The 23881-nt window shown below is 35.4% G+C and overlaps 1 long non-coding RNA gene across 1 annotated transcript in view; it reads right to left on the bottom strand.

Moving 5' to 3' along the window:
• The window catches only part of LOC109028015 (uncharacterized), an 81076-nt gene that overhangs the window by 44884 nt on the left and 12311 nt on the right, over positions 1 to 23881 (bottom strand). Inside the window, exon 3 of the long non-coding RNA XR_002007068.4 lies at positions 736 to 869. This is a non-coding gene — a long non-coding RNA (uncharacterized lncRNA). The remainder of the gene's footprint in view (positions 1 to 735; positions 870 to 23881) is intronic.

Consider the following 23881-nt stretch of genomic DNA (forward strand, 5'->3'; position numbering starts at 1 on the left):
TGTCTTGATAATTACATGATTGGAACGCTTAGAACTCAAAGTTGTATCTTAATTGAAAGAGAAAGAAAAGGAAAACATTAAAAAAGACAGCAATAATAAATATCTGGGGTTGTCTTTTACCTGAAGTCAAATGGATTTACTCTATTCTTAATCTTTATTACCTAGTCATTTTGTGGAAGGTGTTTTGGTTGATGCCTGACTTTTTTTTTCTACAGCAAAAAGCATTTATATAACTCAAGCTGTTAAAATCATGCATAGAAATGCCAAGGTTTTGAGGTTTTGCCTCCCTCCGTTGTGGAAGCATGGTACATCGCCATCCACGAACCTGAAGTCATCAAATCCCCTTTTCCACTGATAAATTGGTGCTAAATGAAGCTGCATAAAAAAGCAAAGATCAAAGCAGAAAATCTCAAGAGATCCAGGCACTTCATATTTTAGACAGCTTTCTGCATAAAATTACTTAGGAGTAGATGGCAGAAAAACACTGGGTTCCAATCCTATCTCAGCCCTTATCTGATTTGAACACTAGAAAAGCTTCTCACTAACACCTTTACCACAAGTCTCATTGCATTTTAGTTTTTAGTTGTACAGATGTCTTCCTAAAAAGCAAAGTTAATCATGACGTTTCCCCATATGAAAGAATATTGTAATTACCTGAATACAAAGAATAAAATTAAAATTGTTCAGATAGACATTTAAGGCCCTTCACAACTGTAGACTTTTCTAGAATCTTACCACTTGCTTGTTATCTTTGTCATCTTTGACAGGCTTTGAAAAGTGGAATAGGAAGGTCCGTAGCCTCTGACAGGGCTTGGCAGATTACTAGGTGAGTCAATATGATTCTTTTCCTGGAGTTTGTGTTAGGAAATCTGGAAGGAAATCATCAAATTGTTAACAGAAAAGTAAGTGGACAGATAAAGAGGTAGATTTGAGTTCATAGTAAAGAGTTAGAATAAAAATTGTGAAGCCTTGCTGCAGAGATTTCTAGAGCTGCTTAGGATTCAAATGATTGACTTGTCCAAGCTCAGAGACTTTAGTTTTGCTACTGTTTCTGCTCCTTCTTAGCTTGGATGCTTTGCTTTGCCTGGCTTCCCTTGAAATCTATGCATATGGCTGAAATCCTTGTTTACTTATTTACATGTCTATCTTTAAAATAAACTCTACATAGTTTAAGGTAGCCATAGTTAATCCTTGAACAACATGGGGGTCAGCATTGCCGAACCCCCAATCTAGTGCTGTCAAAAATCTGCATATAACTTTTGACTCCCCAAACACAACTGCTAATAGTCTACTGTTGACTGGAAACCTTATTGATTACATAAACAGTCAATTGACACATATTTTATATATGTATTATATACTAAATTCTTACAGTAAAGTAAGCTAGAGGAAAGAAAAATGTTATTAAGAAAATCATAACCTAGAGAAAATATATTTACTATTTATTAACTGGAATTGGATCATCATAAAGGTCTTCATCCTCATGATGAAGGTTGAGTCAGCTGAAGAGGAGGAGGAAGGGGAGGGGATGGTCTTGCTGTTTCAGAAGTGGCAGAGGTAGAAGAAAATCTGTGTAAGTGGACCCTTGTAGTTCAAATCTGTTTTGTTCAAAGGTCAACTGCATAGTGAGCTTATCATTCCCAAACATCACCAGCATGACCAACTTAAGCTCTGCCAACAGGAATGAAATGGTAGATTGGCCCTAAACTAACTTTACCTGGAAAATACTTACTCTTTTTTAAAGTTCTGGGTCTAATATCATGCCATTGGAAAACCACATTGCCCCAGAGAGAGCTTGGTTCTACTCCGTTTCACCATATATTTTGCTTCTATCTCTGTTACAGCAGGTAGGGAGTTCCTGGGGCTGCCACAACAAACCACCACTTAGTAACTGGAGACAGAGGACATTTCTATTCTCACACTTTTTAGGCCTGAAGTCCAAAATCGGTGTTGGTAGGACCACGCTCCCTCTGAAGGCTCTAGGCAGGAATACTTTATTGTTCCTTTTTGCTTCCAGGGATTCCTGGCATTCCTTAGATTGGGAAGCATAGCCCCAGTCTCTGCCTCTGTCCTCACGTGGCCTTCTTCCCTGTGTCTTTGTGTGTCCCCTATTCTGTCTTTTTAAAGTACATTCATCATTGGATTTAGGGACTGCCAAAACCAAGATGATCTCACATGAAGATTCTGAACTTAAGTACATCTGCAAACATTCTTATTCCAAATAAAGTCACATCCTTTATTCCAAATAAAGTCACCAAGATATAGGTGATCGTACCTTTGGGGGACCACCATTCAACCTAATACAGAGCAGTTATTACATTATTTTATAATTCACTTGGCTTTTCTTTGAGACTACAGTCCCTCAACTGCAAGACTCACACCTTACTTTTTTATATCCTGGTATTTAGCAGTATCTGACACATAGTTGTCTTTTTTCATTTCTTCACATTCAGTTTGTTTGTCTTTAATGGTGAGATGAATCTCTTACAGGCATCATATAGTTGGGTTTTCTGTTTTTTTGTTTGTTTGTTTTTGTTACAGTTTCTATCCATTCAGCTACACTATATATTTTTATTTGAGAATTTGATCCACTTACATCAAAGGTTATTATTGATAGATAAGAACTTAAGGATTTACTCCTTCCTTTTTGTTAATTTTTTTTCTGAATATTTTGTAGATCCTTTGTTTCTTTCTTTCTCTGTTTGTTGTTTACTCTGTGGTTTGGTGGTTTTCTGTGGTGCTGAGCCTTGTTTTCTTTCTTTGTATTATTTTTATATCTGCTACAATTTCTTTCTTTGTGATTACCATAAGGGTAACATAAAAAGTCTTGTGGTTGTAATAACCTATTTTAAGCTGAGAGCAATTTAACTTTGGTACTATAAAAATACTCTAGACATTTTCTCTTCTCTCCACAATTTATATTTTTGTTGTCTTAATTTACTTTTTAAAAATCTATTATGTGTTCCTTAGCTGCTAATGATAGCTTACTGTTTTTGACTATTTTGGCTGTAAACTTCCATACTAAAGGATTGAGAGATTTACATTACACTGTTACATCACTGGGGTATTCTGAGTTCAATTTATGAATTGGCAAGTTTTCTATTTTATTGTATTTTCATGACAGTGATTATCGTCCTTTTGTTTGCAGATGTAGCACTCCCTTAAGCAATTCTTGTAAGGCTGATTTAATGGTCATAAATTTCCTCAGATTTTGTTTGTCTGGGGAAGTCTTTACTTCTCTATTTCTGAAGTATAGCTTTGTTGAAGGTAGTATTCTTAGTTGACAGTTTTTATTCTTTTGGAATTTGAATATATTATTTTATTCTCTCCTGGCCTGCAAGGTTTCTGCTGAGAAGTCTACAGGTAGTCTAATAGAGATTCCCTTATATGTAACTTGGTGCTATTCTCTTTCATCTTTTAGAATTCTCTCTGTTTTGAATTTGATAGTTTGAGCATAATATGTCTTCAAGCAGATCTTTTTGGGTTAAATGTAATTGGGGACATTTGAGCTTTCTGAATCTGGATGATCATCTCTCCCCATATTTGGGAAGATTTCAACTATTATTTTATTATAGGTTTTCTGTGCCTTTCTCTCCCACTTCTCCCACCATAACTCCTATAATGCAAATAGCTGTTTGTTTTATGGTGTCCAGTGAGTCCTGTAGGCATCCTTTAGTTTTTATTACTTTTATTTTTAATATTCTGAGTGGGTTATTTCAAAAATACCTATCTTCAAATTTAAACACTTTTTTCTTCTGCTTGATCTATTCTACTGCTGAAGCACTCAGTTGTGTTTTTCATTTTATTTACTGCATTATTTAGCCCCAAGGTTTCTGTTTCTTTTTTATAATTATGACTGTTGATTTTCATTCAGACCACGAATTGTTTTATTAATTTCACTAAATTATTTGCGTGTATTTCCTTGTATCTCGATGAGTTTCCTTAAGATCATTATTTTAAATTTATTTTCAGGCATTTTGTTAGTGTTCTTTTCTTTGGGGTCTTTACTGGAGACTTACTGTATTCTTTGTAGAGTGTCATGTTTCCTTCATTATTCATATTTCTTGTGTCCTTACATTGATATCTGCATATCTGTTGGAATAAAAACTTTTTACAATTTTATGCAGTACCTTTTAAAAATTTACTTATTTATTTAATTTAGAAATGGGATTTTGCTCTGCTGTATTGCAGTGGTGTGATCTTTATGGAGTAGCTTTTATGAGAAGGCACTTTCCTGTAGATGGGTTCTGGGGTTTTATTTGGTTATGGTGCATTCAATTTGGTTCTGAGTACACTCAGTAGCATGGTGCGGTCTCTTTAGCTGTAATCCCTGTCAGCATCTTTTGTGTCAGCAATGTCTGCAATTGCCTCAGTGGCCTAGGCTGTGAGAATTTGTGATGACAGTGCTATGGTTATCTTATGCTGAGGACCAGCTTGACATGTATGGGCACAGCTAGGCAGGCATCTGTCTCTCTGGAGAGATGAGGCTGCTGTTGGGTCACCTTTCATGCTGGGTGGCTCTGCAGTGGTCTGTCAGTGGGACATAGCCACTGCAAGACCAGCTGTTGGGGCAGATGTGAGTATGTATGGGAATGATGCAACCAGGCAACTATACTGCAGTCTTCTTTGGGGGACAAATTGCAAGAAGACTGTGTTTTGTTGTACAGCTGCACTGTCCAATAAGGTAAGCACTAGCCAAATACAGCTAGCCAAATTTTAATTAAATACAATTGAATAAAATTAACAATTCAGTTCTTCGTCCACATTACCCAAATGTGGCTAGTGACAATAATACTGAACATCACAGATATATAACATTTTCGTCATCACCACAAAAATTTCTACTGGGTGGTGACTTAGTCTTCTTGGGCTATCATAACAAAATACCATAGACTGGTGACTTAAATAGCAGAAATTTATTTCTCACAGTTCCAGAGGCAAGATTCCTCTTATTGGCTTGAAGACTGCTGCCTTCTTGTGTCTTCCCATGGAGGAGAAACAGAGAGAAAATAAGCTCTCTGGTATGTCTTCTTATAAAGATTCTAATCTCATCATGAGAACTCCACTTTTATAACCTCATCTAAAGCTAATTACACGTCAAAAGACTAATCTCCAAGTACCTTCACATTGGAGGTTAGAGCTTTAATATATGAATGTTATGGGAACACAATTCAGTTCACAGCAGTCAGTGATATGTTAGGGTACGGAATCATTTTACTCCTACTTCTCAGCCTTTCCTCCATTCCTAACTTAACCAAGCAACCATTTCTATAGTCTTTGATAGATTGGAGAATAGAAATGTAGGAACCAGCATATCTTGTTTCCTTATATAAATGGTGTTCTGTTGATCCTCTCCAATTGCTTTTTGGAAAGGAATACTGATGCCTGTGGCCTGGCAGAACATGCACAGCCACTTCCTTGTATGCTGGGCATCTTTCCCTACACATATGGGCATTCCCCCCAATTCTTCAGAATGTGGCATCTGTGAAAAGCAACCGGCGGTATTTTAGAAATCTCTGAAAAAAAAAAAAACCCAGAAAGTGAAGGAGTTCATTGGAAGACCTAAAATTATAAATACTACAGAGATATGTATGGAAAATGAGAGGCAGATATGAAAGAAACAATGCACTAAGTTGCTTTTAGTGATAAACTTCTCATCTACTTCAGGGGGAACTGGAAAGTATGAGGCATAAAGTACTAGATTTGAATCTTGCCTCCTTCACGTATACTCTTTATAATCCTGAGTCATTTTCTTTGTCTCTTTGAGCCTCAATGCTTTGCCTGCACAATAGACCTAAATTATATTTTGAGAATTAAATAAGAAAATATGTAAATTCAATTTAACCTTTTACCTAATACAGTGTAAGCTGGCACCAAATATTTGTTCTTTCTGCATCCTATTCCAGAAGGTTCCACAGGAAATAATTTTCTTAGCCATTCTTTTTAGAGGTTGCTTCCATTTACTTTTGTTTACTTTTATTCAAAAGTATAAACAGTGAATTGTATACTGTCAGGGCCTGAAGTAGACTGAAATAATGCAGTATGAGAAGATGGCTTGAATTTGGGCTCTGAAATCAGATAGATTCAGCTTTGAATCCCAGTTCCATAACTTACTTTATTCATAACCTTTGGCAAGTTTGAATCTCTAAGTCTCAGTTTCTTCATTTATAATATAAAGATAATAATTGTAGCAATTATCCTTTTGCTATTGCTAGAATAAAATAAAATAATGTGTGCATAGTGCTTATCTCCATGTCTGACCAATAAAGTGGAAGATAAAAAGTGAGAACGAAGAGAGAAGACAAGCATTTGGAAGTCATAGAAAACTTTAGAGTAAAATCATTTCCATGGTTTCAAACTTCCTTTGGTCCCACTTCATTCCTAAGAAGTGGAGGCAGTGTGCCACATGAGAAGGAACACTGGTTCAGGGGGTTATATTAATTTTCTAGAGCTGCAATAACAAAGTATCATAGACTGAGTGGATTAAAACAATGGACATTTTTTAAATCTCCCTACTTGTTTTGTCCTTTGTCTCTGTGTCCCCTGTTGTCTTCTTATAAAGACACCAGTCATATTGGATTAATGGTCACCCTACTCCAGTATGACCTCATCTTAATTAATTAATCTAACTCATTTGCAATGAGTCTATTTCTTTTCTTTTCTTTTCTTGTTTTTTTGAGACAGTCTTCCTCTTGTTGCCCAGGCTGCAGTGCAATGGCGCGATCTCAGCTCACCGCAACCTCTGCCTCCAAGGTTCAAGTGATTCTCCTGCCTCAGCCTCCCGAGCAGCTGGGATTATAGGTGTGAGCCATTGTGCCCTGTCAACAAACCTATTTCTGTATAAGCTCACATTCTCAGGCACTGGGGATTAGTGTAACATCTAGTTTTGGGAAACACAATTTAACCCATAACAGGGGCCAAAATTCCTGGGCACAAATTGCATATCACCTTCATCACCCTTTAGCTGTGTTCATCGAGTCTAGTTATTTTAACTAAATCTCCCTTCCTTCTTCCCTAAATTAGGAATTGTAATACGCATTTAACTGTTTTTTTGTAAAGAGTAAATGAAATATTTGAGATCTGTTATATAGCAGGTATCCCAAAACTTTGGTGAACACATACACACATAATCATTCGCCCACAGAAATCCATATGTGTATGTTTAGCAATATATTCTGATTATATAAAATATAATTGAAAGTACTGGAATAAAAAAGGTTATTCTGGTTCAGAGAATTTTTTCATATTCTAGTTTTTTTTCCAAGTGAATTGTTTCAGAAACTATATCAGAACTCTGTTCTGATCATATTGTTTCATAATTCTCAGTAGAAGAAAAGAACAAAATAAAGCAAAATTAAAAATTCTACAAGCTCAATTTTGGAGTCGTAATACTCATACTGCTTGTTATCATTTTTAGTTGATAATTTAGCCCTATTCAAGTCCCCAGTAATTACTACAGTCCTCTTGGTTTGTGTAAAGGATGAGTGGTTTTCCTGTTATAGAGTGATTATTTATTTGCTCTATTACTTAGAGAGACTTGTGGGTGTAGCAGTAAATTGAAATCAAAATGATAATTTAAAATGTCCTCTTTGTTGTTGATTCATCTTCAGCTTCCAACGAACTGTGACAAGCACAGCAAACCCATTCATGCCTACTACACTTGTGTATGTCCTCACAAGACATGAATGCCTCTGCATTCAACTGGATGCTTACAAATTGGATCTCCATGTCACTCTTAAATGAGAAGGTAGGAACACAATATAGCTTAACATAAGAGCAGACTTGTACTGGATGCCTGAGTGAAGTTAAAATAGTAAAAGCTCTGTCCTGTTTTCAACAAGTTGTGTGTGCATTGTACATACAGCATTTTATTTTTAACAAAAGATCGTTGATGAAAGTCATTGCATTGCAGAAAGTAAATAGCATAATTGAAGGAAAACAAACCTGCCTGAAGTACTAACATCTATTTTGTCCCTTTGAGACACAACAAGAATGTTCATGTGGCTGAGTGTTGGACCAAAGAGAACTTGGAATCAATGCTAATTTTATAACAGGTCAAAATTTTAGGAATCAACTTTTTACAAAGATTCAAAATTAGCTTTTTTTTATTCTCTTATTCTTATATAAGTAAAAATATTATTAAGAGTATTTCACACTGGACTTTCTCATTCATTTGCTTGCATTCTCTGTCTCTCTATGTGTATTTATATCATGTTTATAATTCCTCTTTGACTTTTTAGGTCCACTGGTACTTTAATTTTGGAATTTTATATTCATTACTTCCTTAGGTTTCTCCTGCTATAGATAACAATCTCTTTCCTTAGCTTTCTAAAACTTGCTACTTCTAAATGGCTCTTTTCTCATTTTTCCTACTCATCACTACACTTATAATTGCTTGTTTTCCATCTGTCTCCCTTCTTTCTTGCCTTGTGTGGCTTCTTAAAATCTCATCTCATCAATGAACCACACTATTAGGAATCAAAGTGGAGTGCTCATAGATAACTGTTTACATCAAATAAAAGAAATACGGGAGATTATGAGGGCTTCCGGCGAATTCTGCTCTTTTCCAGGACAAATACCCATAAATCATATGCTAAGAAAGATTGTCTCATAGCTTCCCAGATATTAGGGACAGCTCTTAACCGAAAGGCAGGAAAGGGAGATTGAGAGGATAAGTTCCTCAGGTAAAGAAGTGCTTACTGCATTGAGAACCATAAACTAGGGGGAATAGCATGAGCTAAGGCTATGGGAGAAGTGTATCTTGCAGGCCATTTCAGACCCATTAGTACGATCCTGGAATCATATTGAAGTATAACTGAAAGTTATTGAAATGGTTCATATAGGACAATAGTATTATCCAATTCATTATATGTTCGAAGGATTTTTCTGAGCACTATGAGGATAATGGATGGAGAGGGATGGTAAGAATAGATGCTAGAAGGTGTATGGTCAAAGAAAGTTAAGGGTTGCTTCAGCAAGATGAGAGAAGAAAGTGTGAGTATTTTGTAGGCATTTGTAACACAGTCCAAAAACTTCTACAAATCAGAAAGCAAAAGTATGAGATTGGTGTTTCCAGGTATTCTTTTTTTTTTTAAGGACTGCTATTTTGAAGAGAGAAATCCCTGGAAAAATAAGAAAGTTAAATTGGTTGTGATACAATTATGCCCTTTTAACATTAGTATTCCCCAAGGCTTAGTGTCCTCTAGTAATTTGGGTTGCAGGGATATACTACCAGACTATTTTTTATTTTAATATATACTTTATTATAGTATTATATATTATATATATAATATGTTATATTTTATACTAGCCACAAGGTTTTTTTTTTTTTTTTTTGGAAGGACTACTAGTTTGAAGAGAGAAATCCCCAGAAAAATAAGAAAGTTACATTGGTTGTGATACAGTTATGCTCTTTTAATATTAATATTCCCCAAGACTTAGTGTCCTATAGTAATTTGGGATATACTATCCACCAGACTTCATCTGCATACCCTGTTCCAGGACCTTGCCACTTTACCAACTGCTGAGTTTATGTAATTTAGATTTGGTCACATAGTCTTGCTGTCATAGTGTTTTGATCAAATTAAACTGTCATATAATATTAAATCATTATTGTAAGAAAGAGTTGTATTGAGTGTGCTTTACTGCTGGGTAGCTGCTTCCTGTGGATGGTTGAGCAGGTTGTGCACTGTACACCCATACCTAATGACCTTGCGTACACACTGATGACCTCTTTTTGTGGCAGTGAAGTCTCCACCCCAGCCTCCATCTCTTTCTGCTGAAATTCCTCATGCTCCATTGCAAGTGCTTCTCTGGCTTCCACTGCCTGTACTGTCCTTAGTTTAACTCACCCCATCTTGATTCTAACAATGCTTAATGAACTTTCCCTCTGTACTACTGCAATTTTGTTCTCCTGGAAGTATTGGTCTAAAGCATCCACTATAGGTTTTGAAATGCATCAAAGAGAAAAATGAGAATGCCCATCACAAAGCAGCCAGCATGTGAGATGTGGGATGAATGCACATAGCTGGATTAACATGCACTGCACCAGAAGGTAAATAGTTTTCTCTGTTCATTCAGACAAGTCATTTGGTTCTTTACAGGTGCTCACTCATTTCTTAACACTTATGTTTAGTATGCCTCCTGCTGTAGTTTGCCTTTTTTCCTTACTAACTTTCCGTTGGACACAAACCATGGTTCTTCATGAAAACCAAAGACAACTATTTATAAAGTCCTTTCAGGTGAAATTGTTTCATTTCTTAGAACATTCCTATAAGGTACCAATTTATATCCCACTTGTGTCCTTCTTGGTTTTGTTTCCTTGTTTTTCGTATCATTTGTTAGATCTTGATTAACTTAATAAAACATCAGCAAGAAAGGTTTAGATATATCTTTTTTTTCTCAGCTTCCTGACCTAGGATATTTCTGACTTATTTTCAAAGCCCTTTCTAGGTTGTTTCTAAAAGGTTTCCAATTCAATATAATGCAATTAGCTGTTTCCCTGGCGTTATTTTTTAAAAGAATGGCAGGTATAAATCTTGAAGTCCATCACCATCAATGCTGTCATTTCTATCCATTTGTCTAATTGCTATTGACCATGGAAAAGTAGTTTTTGATTGAGGCACAATGTAAAGTAATATTGATTATAGTAAATGAACTTTTCTGCAGTTGCTGAATCAATTAGGGAAAAAATATCTAGAGTTGCTTCTAATGTAACCAAGTCCAATTTTCATGTCACTGACTCGTAGCCCTTGTTCCTTGCTTGGTTTAGGCCTAGATATTTAAAATAAACCCCTTCTTTTGTTTAACATCAAAATCCCATTGCTCTAAGCAGAAGGATAGTAAAAATAAGTCTGTACTCCTGCTGTTCAAATAGAACAGAAGGAAATGAGAACAAAACCAGATTTTACTTTTAATCCTTCAAATAAGAAGCTTTTCTGCATGCATTTTATATCAAAGCAATATACATTGTATTCTAGGTTAACAATCAAGAAATCCATATCAAGAAGAGATCAGCAGTTTTCAGCTGCTATCACACAGGAAGGAGGCTCAGCTCTGATTTTTCTGAGATGACTGATAATGATAGCATTGTAGGTGGATGAAGCACCTTTCACCCTGAAATGCTTTACAGAAATCACTCATGACAGCTGTGACTACTGATGCTTAGGCCTCTAGGGACTTATATGCAGTAACAGAAATGCCACATGGAGGGAAAATGGAGAGAGAACAAAGAAAAGGCTACAGTACAGGTATAACCTTATGGCTAAAGACCCATTCAGGAGCAGGGAGGAACTCTTCAGGTATACAGTACTCTCAAGATCTGAAGATGGGGGTCTGAAGGTTTACAACCTTGTGATCTGTTGTTTTAACTATTGACATTCATGCTAGCCTTTGATCTCGGGGCCTCAGTGTCTCTGGGGTGTAAAAGTTAGCAGGCTCAAATGTAATATTAGAATAGCCATTATACCATGTAATTTTTATTGAATTTTCATAGCAATCTCTGCTGTGTCATAAATGGGTTGGACTATTTCCATGCATTTGGGTGCTCAATGTCTAACAAATCGGTGTATCATTATTACCCAAAATTCATAGCTCACCTTTAATAAGGCATTGCAACTTACAATATTATATCATATGTTTTTTCATTTGCACCCCCACCTTTCACATGGGATAGGAAGGAACATTTTTGTAGTTGTTTTGTTTTTGTGTTATAGAAGGAGATATTAAGGCTTTCTGAATTTAATAGACTCGTACAAAACTATGAAGGCACGGACTGATTATCTAACACCAGATCCACTAATGTCTTCCTCTAGACAATATTACTAAATGATGATTGAGGTTCCATTTTTTTTAAATTTGTCCCGAAAATATTCCCTAATAAAACCTTCCACTCCTATGCCAATGATTCTGGAACTCCTAATCCACTAAATAGTCCTTCTGTGTGAATACACATTTTCTTGGCAATCTATATATCTATGACTGTAGTCACTTCATTTGTTTTAGAGTTTAGAGGGTGTTTTTAGAGTTAAAATTCAGGTCGTATGATTTGAGTGATTCATAGTGGTGTTTATGACCAGCTTTTTCTTATGCCAACATTAGCTAGGTGTGCTTTTAGAAAAAAAATACTGAATATGTCTGTTTTATAGATTGCTCAATGAATTTCATTCCTCTGGTTCCCAGACTAAAAGGACTGAACATCTTCATTACAAAACTTGATTGCTACTAATTTATTATAAGACAATAATTAGTGTAATTATATTATACTCCTGAATAAATCAACTACTCATCTCCCACCCTACCTTCCTGCAAATATAATACTTGCCATGGTTCTAATATGAGAGTGATCAAGACTTTTGCCAAGGTAATAAATAATGTAATCTTGAGCATATGCGGAAAAGGAATTAAAATGAAAATTTTCCACTCACTCCTTATATATGGCTCTATAGCATTCTTAAGAATGTTAAATCATGATTATAAGAACGGGTTTTATTTAGTGTGCTTTACTTCTGGGGGGCTGCCTCCTGAGAATGGTTGAGCAGGTTCTGCACTGTGCTCCCATATGTAATGACCTTGCATCCACACTGATGGCAATAATTATTTCATTCAAACATTAAGTGCTTATTTTGTCCCTTTTTCTAAAAGATAGGAACATCATTAAACCAGATGGCCTAGGTGTCTGCTTTCATAGAAAAAATATTTCAGCATATGTGTATGTATTGTGCATGTGTGTCAGATGGATGTAAATAAACAAACAAGAAAATCTATCATTTATGTGATATGAATAAAATAAAATGGAATGATGGGTAAGTGATTCAAGGGCTCTTTTAGACTAAGTGGTCAGGAACTGTATTCCTGAAAATGTGACATTTAAGCTAAGATCTGAACAATAAGAAGTACACAACCAAGCAATGTTCTGGAAAGGAGTATTTTAGGTAGAAGAAACAGAATGTCCCAAGGCTATATGAAGAGAACGTGTGTGGCTGGAGTTTAGTAAACAAAGGAAAAGTGATACTAGATAAAGTCACAGAAGTAAAGAGATAAAGAGCAGGTTGTGTAGTAACTAAATAACAAGAGTAAAGAGTTAAGATTTTATTTTAAACTCCGTATAAAGGGATAGGAGTGTTTTGAGCAGTGGAATGACAAGATCTGACAGATGTTTTTTAAAAGATGCTCTGGTTATAGAGTGTCAAATAGAGGATACCCAGCAGGGACACCAGTTAGTAGTTGCTTCTGTTTTCCAAGTGAGAAATAAAGATGGTGTGGTTGAGGATGCTCTTCATGGCTGTGGTCAGGATATATTTTGAAGGTACAGACAATACAATATGCTAATATCCTACAAATAGGATAGATATTTTATATGTAAGAAAGTAAGGCATTAAAACCAACCCCTGTATTTTTATCTTTTTATCTTTTTCTTTTTCTTTTTCTTTTTTTTTTTTTTTTTTTTTTTTGAGACAAGTCTCACTCTGTCGCCCAGGCTGGAGTGCAATGGCATGATCACGGCTCACCACAACCTCCACCTCCTGGGTTCAAGCAATTCTCCTGCCTCAACCTCCCAAGTAGCTGGGATTACAGGCAAGTGCCACCACACCCGGCTAATTTTTGTATTTTTAGTAGAGGCGGGATTTCTGCATGTTGGCCAGTCTCAAACTCCTGATCTCAGATGATCCACCCGCCTCAGCCTCCCAAAGCGCTGGGATTACAGGCATGAACCACTGCACCCAGCACCCTGTGTTTTCATCTTAAGCACCTAAAAGCACTTTGTTGTCATTTACTGACATGGAAAGTCCACTGTAGAAGCAGGTTTGTGGTGTTGAATGGGTAGAATAAAGAGTTATTTTCTAGATATAATAAGCTTAATATGCTGTTTTTAGATATATACTCAAGTAAGTTGCTGAGTAAGCTGTTTCATAAACATATTTGGGGCTCAAGGGGTGATTGAGGCTACAATTAAATTTTTTTCAATATTTGATTAATATATATTAAAAATTCAATGGAAACTTATTGAACATCTATTGAGGTCAGCCACTATACTAGTAATTAAAACACAGAGGCAGAAATATCTGTTCTTAGTCTGATTGTAGTAACAATAGAAAATCTGAACACAATATTTTGTGTTATGATATAGATATGTAAAGGATGCTATGGGTATCATGAAGTTTAGAAGAGGTCATGAGTGAACTGAATCTTTAGAAAAAAGTGAGAGTTAGCCAGTTGAAGCAGGCAAGATAAAGATATTTTATGTGCAATCACATGGAGGTAAATGAGAGCTTAACTTTACCATAGGATTTTAGCATAGGTGACTTGTGGTAAGGCCTTGGACATTACACTGTTTAAATTTTATTTTAAAGCTAATGGGAAGCAGGGAAGGATTACAATCAGATTTTGTTTTTAGAAAGAATTCTCTAAAAGCAGCTTGGAGAATAGATTAGAGGAGTACAGTACTGAAGACTGTTTAATCATTGCATTCATTTTCTGTTAACAGATGAGAAATAACTACTAATGCACAAGGGACTTAAACAAAACCCACATATTAGCTCATGGTTCTGCAAGTAAGAAACTGCAGTGGGTTTGGCTGGTGTATTAGTCTGTTTTCATGCTGCCAATAAAGATATACCCAAAACTGAGCAATTTACAAAATAAAGAGGTTTAATTGGACTCACAGCTCCACATAGCTGCGGAGGCCTCACAATCATGGCGGAAGGCAAAGAGGAGCAAGTCACATCCTACATGGATGGCAGCAGGCAAAAAAAGAACTTGTGCAGGGAAACTTCACCTGCACAACCATCAGATCTCATGAGACTATCATGAGAACAGCACAGGAAAGATCTGCCCCCATGATTCAATTACCTCCCACAACACGTGGGAATTCAAGATAAGATTTGGGTGGGGACACTGACAAAACCGTATCAGCTGGTTCATTGTTTAAGGTCCCACAAGGTTGACAGCAAGGTTTGACTGGGACATACTTTTATCTGGAAACTCTGAGACCTATCCTAAGATACACCTCACTGAGGAGCATCATCAGAAGCTTAACACTGTGGAAGGAAAAGCTATGTCACTAAAACAATGAGTCATGAAAACATAAATAAGCAAACAAAAATAATAAGCCCCAGGGGAGAGACAATACCCAGAGTTATCAAAATAATATATTTTAGGCAGGGTGTGGTGGCTCACTCCTATAATCCTAGCACTTTGGGAGGCTGAGGCGGCGGATCACAGGTGGATCATTTGAGGTCAGGAGTTTGAGAACAGCCTCACCAACGTGGTGAAACCCCATCTCTATTAAAAATACAAAAATTAGCCGGCCATGGTGGTGGGCACCTGTAATCTCAGCTACTTGGGAGGCTGAGGTAGGAGAATTTCTTCAACCCAGGAGGCGAAGGTTGCAGTGAACCGAGATCCACCACTGTACTGCAGCCTGGGTGACACAGCGAGGCTCCCTCAAAAAAAAAACAAAAAAAAAAAAACAAAAAAAACACACCCCCCAAAAAATATATATATAGTCCAGTTTCCAAAAACAAAAAATTATGAGCTACACAAATATAAAAATATGACCCATATACTAGAACAGAAAAAAGTATGCAACAGAAACTGCCTATGAGAGTGACCAGAAGTCGGATTTAAGAGAAAAAAGACAACAAAAGTAGCCATTATAAATATGTTTAAATAACTAAAGGAAGCCATTATTGAACAAATAAAAGAAGATATAATAGGTGGGAGTAAAGTTGTATTAGGCTGAGGAAATGACTCCAGATGGCAACTTTAAAATCCACAAGAAGTAATGAAGATAATTAGAAATCTTAAATAAGAATGTGAACATTCTTATTTAAGTTTTTCTCTTACTTTCTTTCCTCCTCTCAGCTTCCTTGAGACATAAAATTATACACAGTAATAATTATAACAATATATTGTTGGATCTGTACCATTATTGGATATAATGTGTGTAACAGTAATACCACAGAAATAAGAAAAATAAATAGAAATATATAGGAATAATATTTATATGTCTTAGTGGAAATAAGGTAGTGTAAACCTGAAGCTGGTTCTGTTAAGTTATGATGTATGTGGGAAGCTGTAGAATAGCCACAAAGAAGTTCCTTAAAAGAAAAAAAAGAGAGAGAGAGAGCAAATTACTAAAGAAATTTAGTGCCTTATTAGAAAATATGTGCTTAAGGAAAAGGAAAGCAATAGGGGGAAGAGGAACAAAATAGATATGAGAGACATGTAAAGCAATAATTAAAATGGCACGTGTAAATCAAATTATGTAAAAAATAACAAGTGTGAATGGATTAAACAATCCAATTAAAAGGCAGAGTTCATCAGATTTGATTTAAAAAAACTATACACTATTTACAAGAGACACACTTTAGATTCAAAGATAAAAGTAAAAGGTTAGAAAAAATTTTATCATGCAAAAAGTAATTACAGATAGCTATAGCGACTATAGTAGTATAAATCAAAACAGACTTTAAAACAAAATGTCACTAGAGATAAAAATGGGACTTTTATAAGGATAAAAGGATAAATTGATCAGGAAGGTATAACAATTGAAAACATGCATGTATTGAAGAACAAATAATCAAAATACATAAAGAAAATACCTTACCAAAGTGAAGGGAAAAAGGGGAAATTTACCATAATATTTAGAGATTTTAATACATTACTTTCATTAATGGATAGAACAGCTGGCCTAAATATCAACAAGGAAATTGAAGATTAAAACAGCAACATAAATTCATTACACTTAATGATGTCTTTAGAACACTCTACCCAATAAAAATCAGAAAAAGAAAAGAAGGAACAAAAGAAAGAAAAAGCTCAATAAATTTAAAATAATAGTAATAATACAAAGTATGTTCTCCATTCACAATATAATGAAATTAGAAATCAATAACAGAAAAAGATTTGGGGAACTCACAAATATGTGGAAATTAAACAACAGACTCCTAAATAACCAATGGGTCAAAGAAAAAAGTCAAAAAGGAAATCAAAATACTCTGAATGAAAATAAAGACGCAACACATCAAAATGTGTAGAGTGCAGCTAAATAGGTGCTTAAAGGCAAATTTACAGTTCTACATGCCTTTCCTAAGAAACAGGAAAGATTTCAAATTAATAACCCAACCTTCAACTTCAAGACACTGGAAAAAGAGGAGCAAACAAACCCTACAGCAAGCAAAAAGAAGGAAATAATAAGAACTAATGTGGAAATGAAGTGAAGAATATTAAAAATAAAATAGATAAAATCAGTGAATTCACACTCTTGTTCTTTGAAGACATGAACAAAATGGACAAACCTTGAGAAGGGGGAGGTGGGGAGATAAAAAAACATGTAAAACTAATGGAATCATAAATTCATAAATGTAAGATGGGACATTATCACAAACTATACACAAATAAAAGGAATAATAAAGCAATGTTTTGAACACCTGCATGCCAATAAATTAGATGACTTACATGAAATACACAAGTACCAGAAAATAAACGAACTATTCCAAATGACTTTTGAAGAAGTAGACAATATAGAATATAAATGATACAGAATGTAGGATAGACCAAGAACAAGTAATCAAAAGCTGCCAACAAAGAAAAGCTCTGGACTTAGATGGCTTCACTCGTGAACATTTAAAGAATTAAAATCAATTCTTCACAAACTTTTCCAAGAATATAAGAGGAGAAACACTTCTAAACTCATTCTGTGAAGTCAGTATTACTCTGATACCAAAACCAGAGAAAAACAAACATCTAAAGAAAAAAAAAGCTACAGACCACCATTGTTTAAAAATATGAACACAAAAAATACTCAAGGAAATATAGTCAAACTAATTCCAGAAACATATAAAACAATTATTCACCCTGACAAAGTCGGATTTATCCCTGGAATGCAAAGTAGATTTAACATTCAAAAATCAATTAATGTAATACACTATAACAACAGAATAAAGAACAGACATGATATGATCATCTTCATAGATATAATAATAAATTTAATAATATGTAATACAATTTTATGATCAAAACACTCAACATATTATAAATTAAAGGGAACTTCCTCAACCTGATAAAAGTCATCTAAGAAAAACTCATAGACAGCATCATACTTCATGGTGAAAGACTGAATGCTTTCTCCCCAAAATCAGATGACAAAATCTTGTATGCAGAAAAATCTTAAGGAATGCATCACAAATATATTAGAACTAATAAGCAAGTTCATCAAGATTGTGGTGTACAAAATCAGTATGTGAAAATCAATTGTATATTTATACACATGCAATGAGCAATCTGGAAATGGAATTGAGAAAACAATACAATAAAATGCTTAGGGATAAATTTAATGAAAAAAGTGCAAACTTACTCTGAAAACTACAAAACATTTTTTAAAGAAATTAAAGAAGATCTAAATAAATAAAGAAAATATTCCATGTTCTTGATGGAAAGACTCCATATTGTCAAAATAGATTTCATATTGTCAAAATGGCAATACTTCTCATACTGACCTACTTATTCAATGAGATATCTGTCAAAACAAGAGATATATGATAAAAATGTTCTAAATTTTATTGAGATAATGGTGATATAACTCTGTGAGTACACTAAAAAAAATGAATTATCTACTTTACATGGGTAAGTTGTATGGCATGTTAATTATATCTGAATGAAGCTATTAAAAATAAAATGAAAACTTAACAAAGAAGGGGGGAAGAGTTAACACTGATTCCCATAAATGTTTAGTTCTAATATTTAAAATTATACAGAAGTTTACATTTTAAAAACGATAAACTGTAAAAAATTGCAAAACAGCAACAATTTGATTATGCTATTCCTTCTCTTACAATGTTGCTTTGAACATGTCCACTATTTTGATATTCTATTTTGAATGACCTCCAGGTTATCACACTGAAGAGATGGTGTCCCAAAGTGAATTTATGGCCCAGGATGGAGTGTTCCTCTCTCTTCCCTTGTCCTAGACAGTCTTCTTCTACAGATACAGTGAAATAGCTCAGTAAATCCTGCTTTCCTCTCTAAATGCTCACAGAACACTCATTGGTGAGTTCTAAACTGTGGAGCGGAATGGGTATCAAACTCACTTTTAATAATTTCAACAATTTACCTTTTTCTACTCCTTGAAATTGCATTATCTCAATTTCATTCTCTCCCTATCATAAAGTTGCATTTTCAAAGTTTCCTGCTCATATTTTAGGGATCTCAGTACTTTGAGCTCAGCTCCTTACTTCTCTTAGACTCCAATTTCCCCTTAATGATGTTTCTTCTCTATCTATCTATCTATCTATCTATCTATCTATCTATCTATCTATCTATCTATCTTGAAGCTTATCCTGTTTGAAAGCCAAAGAGGGGTTGACAAATTTGTCCAGATAGCTTTCATTCATTATCACTGTGTCTTCAATACCAAGCTAAAGGTCTGTTATCTTTTCCTATAGAAAATGTCTTTCAAAACCTCTTTTTTTAAAAAAGTTGAATTTAACTATTTTATTTTATTTTATATTTTATTTTATTTTATTTATTTTATTTTATTTTTTGAGACAGGGTCTTGCTCTGTTGCCCAGGCTGGAATGCAGCGGCTTGATCATAGCTCACAGCAGCCTCAAACTCCTGAGCTCAAGCTATCCTCCTGTTTCAGCCTCTCGAGTAGCTGGGACTACAGGTGTGTGCCTCTAGGCCTGGCTAACTTTTCCAAAATTTTTAAATTTCTAATTTTGGTGGGTACACAGTAGGTGTATATATTTACTGGGTACATGAGATGTTTTGATATAGGCATGCGATGTGAAATAATCAGATCATGGAGAACAGGGTATCCATCTCTCCAAGCATTTATCCTTTGTGTTACAAACAATTCAATTACTGACTAATTATATTCTTTTTTTGTAGAGACAAGGTCTTACTTTGTTGCCCAGGCTGGTCTTGAACTCCTTTGCTCAAGCAATCCCCCTGCCTTGGTCTTCCAAAGTGCTGGGATTACAGGCATGAGGCACTGCGTCCAGCATTAGCTTTAAAAAAAAAAATTAATTCATGGGGTGCCCTTTCTATCATATACTATTTTACAATAATAAATTATTTCCAGCATATTATTTTGAAAACTGTATTTCTCCAAAAAGTTTCTGTGTGATTTCCTCCTTTTTTTGTGGTCTAAGATCTGAATTTTATCAGACTAGCTTGTTTCACAGCAAGTCATTGTTTTACTCATCTTTGGCTATGTAATGAGTAATGAAAATACTAGCTGATACTTATTTAAAGTTTACTATGTGTCAACTTCTTTCCATCAGTTTGATATGGATTATCATATTTAACCATTACAACAACCATATGCAGGAGGTATCCTCTTTAGATGAGGAAACCAAGGCACAGAGGATGCATAACTCGCTTAATCTTACCTGGCAGGAGAGTGGTGGAGTTAGAATTGAATTCTGAAAGTCTGACCTTAGAGACTGTTATCTTGATCATTATCATAGGTGTTGTCTCCCTTCAGCCCCCTGACCTCTGTCCTTGGTTCCCGGGTGTCCCAGGAGTTTTGTGAATTTTTTTTGCCTGCTTGATTTTTGTATATGCGCACGGGATCAAGTACCTTCTTTTCTTAGTATCCATTGCACCAGATGACCTTTTGCATCTGCTCCATCCTCATCACACAAACTTACTCTAGGATATGTTAAAACAAATATAGATGAGGTTTAGAGGTAGAAAGATTTGGTGTGTATATGTTTTATACCACTTGTTTTGTTATGTAGGTGTCAGTTAAGTTTTGAAAGGTAAGCTGAATACCGTGGGAAAGAATATTTCCAGTAAAAGGAGCAGCCCATGCAAAGGTGTTGCTAGCGGTTTGGTAGGTAGGAGGACAGGGCACCTTGGAGGTGGGCCAAAATGAGGCTAGAGAGGAGGAAGTAGAGGGGAGAAAGATCATGATAGGGTGGTAAGTTATGTGAAAGAGTTTATGATGTTGGCCGGGCGCGGTGGCTCACGGCTGTAATCCCAGCACTTCGGGAGGCCGAGGAAGGTGGATCACAAGGTCAAGAGATCAAGACCATCCTGGCCAACATGGTGACATCCCATCTCTACTAAAAATACAAAAATTAGCTGGGCGTGGTGGCACGTGCCTGTAGTCCCAGCTACTCGGGAGGCTGAGGCAGGAGAATCGCTTGAACCCAGGAAGCAGAGGTTGCAGTGAGCTGAGATTGTGCCACTGCACTCCAGCCTGGGGACAGAACAAGACACCGTCTCAAAAAAAAAAAAAAAAAAAAAAAAGAGTTTGTGACGTTATCTTTCAGTTTTTGTCAGGGGAATAATCAAATCATATTAACATTTTAGAATACAAATTTAAAATCAAATAATAAAAATTATGCTACTTTAATTTTTGTGTAAAAAAGATATGCAGCAAATGTGGCTAAATGTTACTATTTTTTATATTTGTTTGCTAGCAAAAATAACCATTTATAATTAAATATATGAATGAATATTACATATTTTAATAGTTTACAATGAAAATAGTAATAATAATAATAAGCACCGCCATGGTGGAGGTGAGGGGGAAAATTGTGAGTGTAAAGCAAGGAAGAGGCTAGAATAGAGAGAGATCTTGGTAGTAAGAGGGAAAGGAAGGAAGGAAGGAGAGAAAGAGAGGAAGAAAGAGAAGGTAGGATGAAGGAAGGAAAAACGAAGAAATGAAAGGAGAAAGGAAGGAAGGAAGGAAGGAAAGAAGGAAAGAAAGAAAGAAAGGTGTTTAAAGAGAAAAATAAAATGAGATGTCAAATATTCAGATGAGTATGTATGGGTTAAAGGTCAAAGTTGGCATCTTTCTTGTTTAGAATCTAAATTTTAGGTAGTAGCTAAAGATGTGGGAGTGTATGATATGGCCAAGGAAGACGGTGTAGAATAAGAGGAGGAAAGGGAGCACAAAGTGTCTAGCTGTGGAAAATATCACATTTAAGGGGCAAGAAGAAGCAGACATAATCAGCTTAGAGTATTTGAGAAGGGTTTTTGTTTGTTTGTTTTTTGTTGTTTTTTGTTTTTGCCATGACTGTATTGTTGACCTAATTGTGGGGGTGAAGACCTTTCACCTGTACCTTAAACCATCCAGCCTCTTGGTGGTGAGCCAAAATGTGTTCCCTCAAGTATACCTGAGTTATGTGCTGTTTCCTTTCAACCTGGAGGCCGACCCAGATTGCGTCTGAAAGTGACCCTGCAGTTGTTTATTGTCTGTTCTATATTACTCATCCCTGATCTTTAAGATATAATAAGTTTCATTGAAATAAGGTACGATTCCGGGATTCCTTTTTATTCATCATTCCAATATATTTGCCCATTTTCCTGCCCCCATTATAGTTATATTAAATAAAGTCTGAAGATATTTTTAGTTGATTACTGGGAAGAATTCATCTACTTGCTTCTATTTGCTTAGGGTTAGAACTTCTTGATTGCAATATGAAGATTGATAAAGTGACGAGCAACTTTGTCTACTACACTATATTGTTGTTGACAGCAGCAATATAAAAACCGAAATTAAAAACCATGCTCTTCACCTTCATTTGAGTCCTCCCAGTTATTCCAGACATAAATCAGGTAAGTGAACTTGGAGCATCCTTGAGATTCTTTACTCGTGACCTTAGTACTGAGCATAAAGCTCAGTACTGCAGGAGCACTGCAGCCACATTGGTCTCCTTGTGGTTTAACTCACTTTGTATTTATTGTCAGCACTGCACAACTGCCAGGTTGTTTCATTCATTAATTGTTCTATAAAGTTATTGTCACTATTGCTTTCTATAAACTTATTAATTGTTGAATGTATACAGACCATCTTTCAACAGTTAGTACAAAGTCTTCTTTAGCGGTGAAAGCATGTTTTATACTCCTCTTGAATGCTGCAGTTTTTGGCATATTGCCGAATACAGGCAAAGTACTCAATAAAACCTTTTGATTTATCAATTAATGTACTGATTACTTACTATCATTCTTATAAAACCATGGTAGGTAAAATAGAAATACTAATGATGCCTTTGCCTTTTATATGATTGTTGTGAGGATCAAATCAGGTATGAGAGGGGAAATTACTCCACTAATGTTATGAAGACCTATTAGGTCATTAACAGAAATTCAGCTGAAATTGTTCTTTATTTTACAGGATGTGCTTTTTTGCCTCCTGCTTTGGAATTTCATCAAAACAAAGAAAACAAACAAATCCTGAATATACACTGAATGGTTTGACTCTAGTTGGAGATTTTTAAAGTTTTGCTCCAGACCTTGACTGACTCCAATTCTAAAGACAACTGAGCAGGCTAGTTAGGAAATTCTTATGCAACTTATAAAATAGAGACCCCAAAGGGTTTTTTGGCATAATAGAATAGAATAGAATAGAAAAATACTTTTGATGTGTCCTTAGGGTTTAATCCCTTCCTCTTTGTCGTCATTAAGGAAGAGAAATACTCCTCTAAGATCAAAGCGAAGATTTTGACGTGTATTTCCCAAACACTGTGCAGAGGTACTCCATACCATGTCATGGCACCTTCCTTTCAATGACATATCTTTGTGAAGTTTAGTTTGTAGCAGGTTTGATAAAAAGCAAATATGGGATGAAAATTGGGGTGGAACAGGAAATGAAGATGGCTGTATGCAATTTGACTCTAAGGTTTGAGAAGTAGTGCAGTGCCTAACAGTGCTCACATGCCAACCCCAAATAGACTAGTGCCCCCTTATACATAGGAAATACATTTCAAGACCCCCGATGGATGCCTGAAACCGCGGACAGTATGAAACCATATACATACTGTGTTTTTTCCTATACATACATATCTCTAATAAAGTTTGATTTGTAAGTTAGGCACAGTAAGAGATTAGAAACAGTAACTAATGATAAGTTAGAACAATTATA

This window comes from Gorilla gorilla, chromosome 7 (genome assembly GCF_029281585.2).
Source record: "Gorilla gorilla gorilla isolate KB3781 chromosome 7, NHGRI_mGorGor1-v2.1_pri, whole genome shotgun sequence".
Taxonomy (NCBI): Eukaryota; Metazoa; Chordata; class Mammalia; order Primates; family Hominidae; genus Gorilla; species Gorilla gorilla.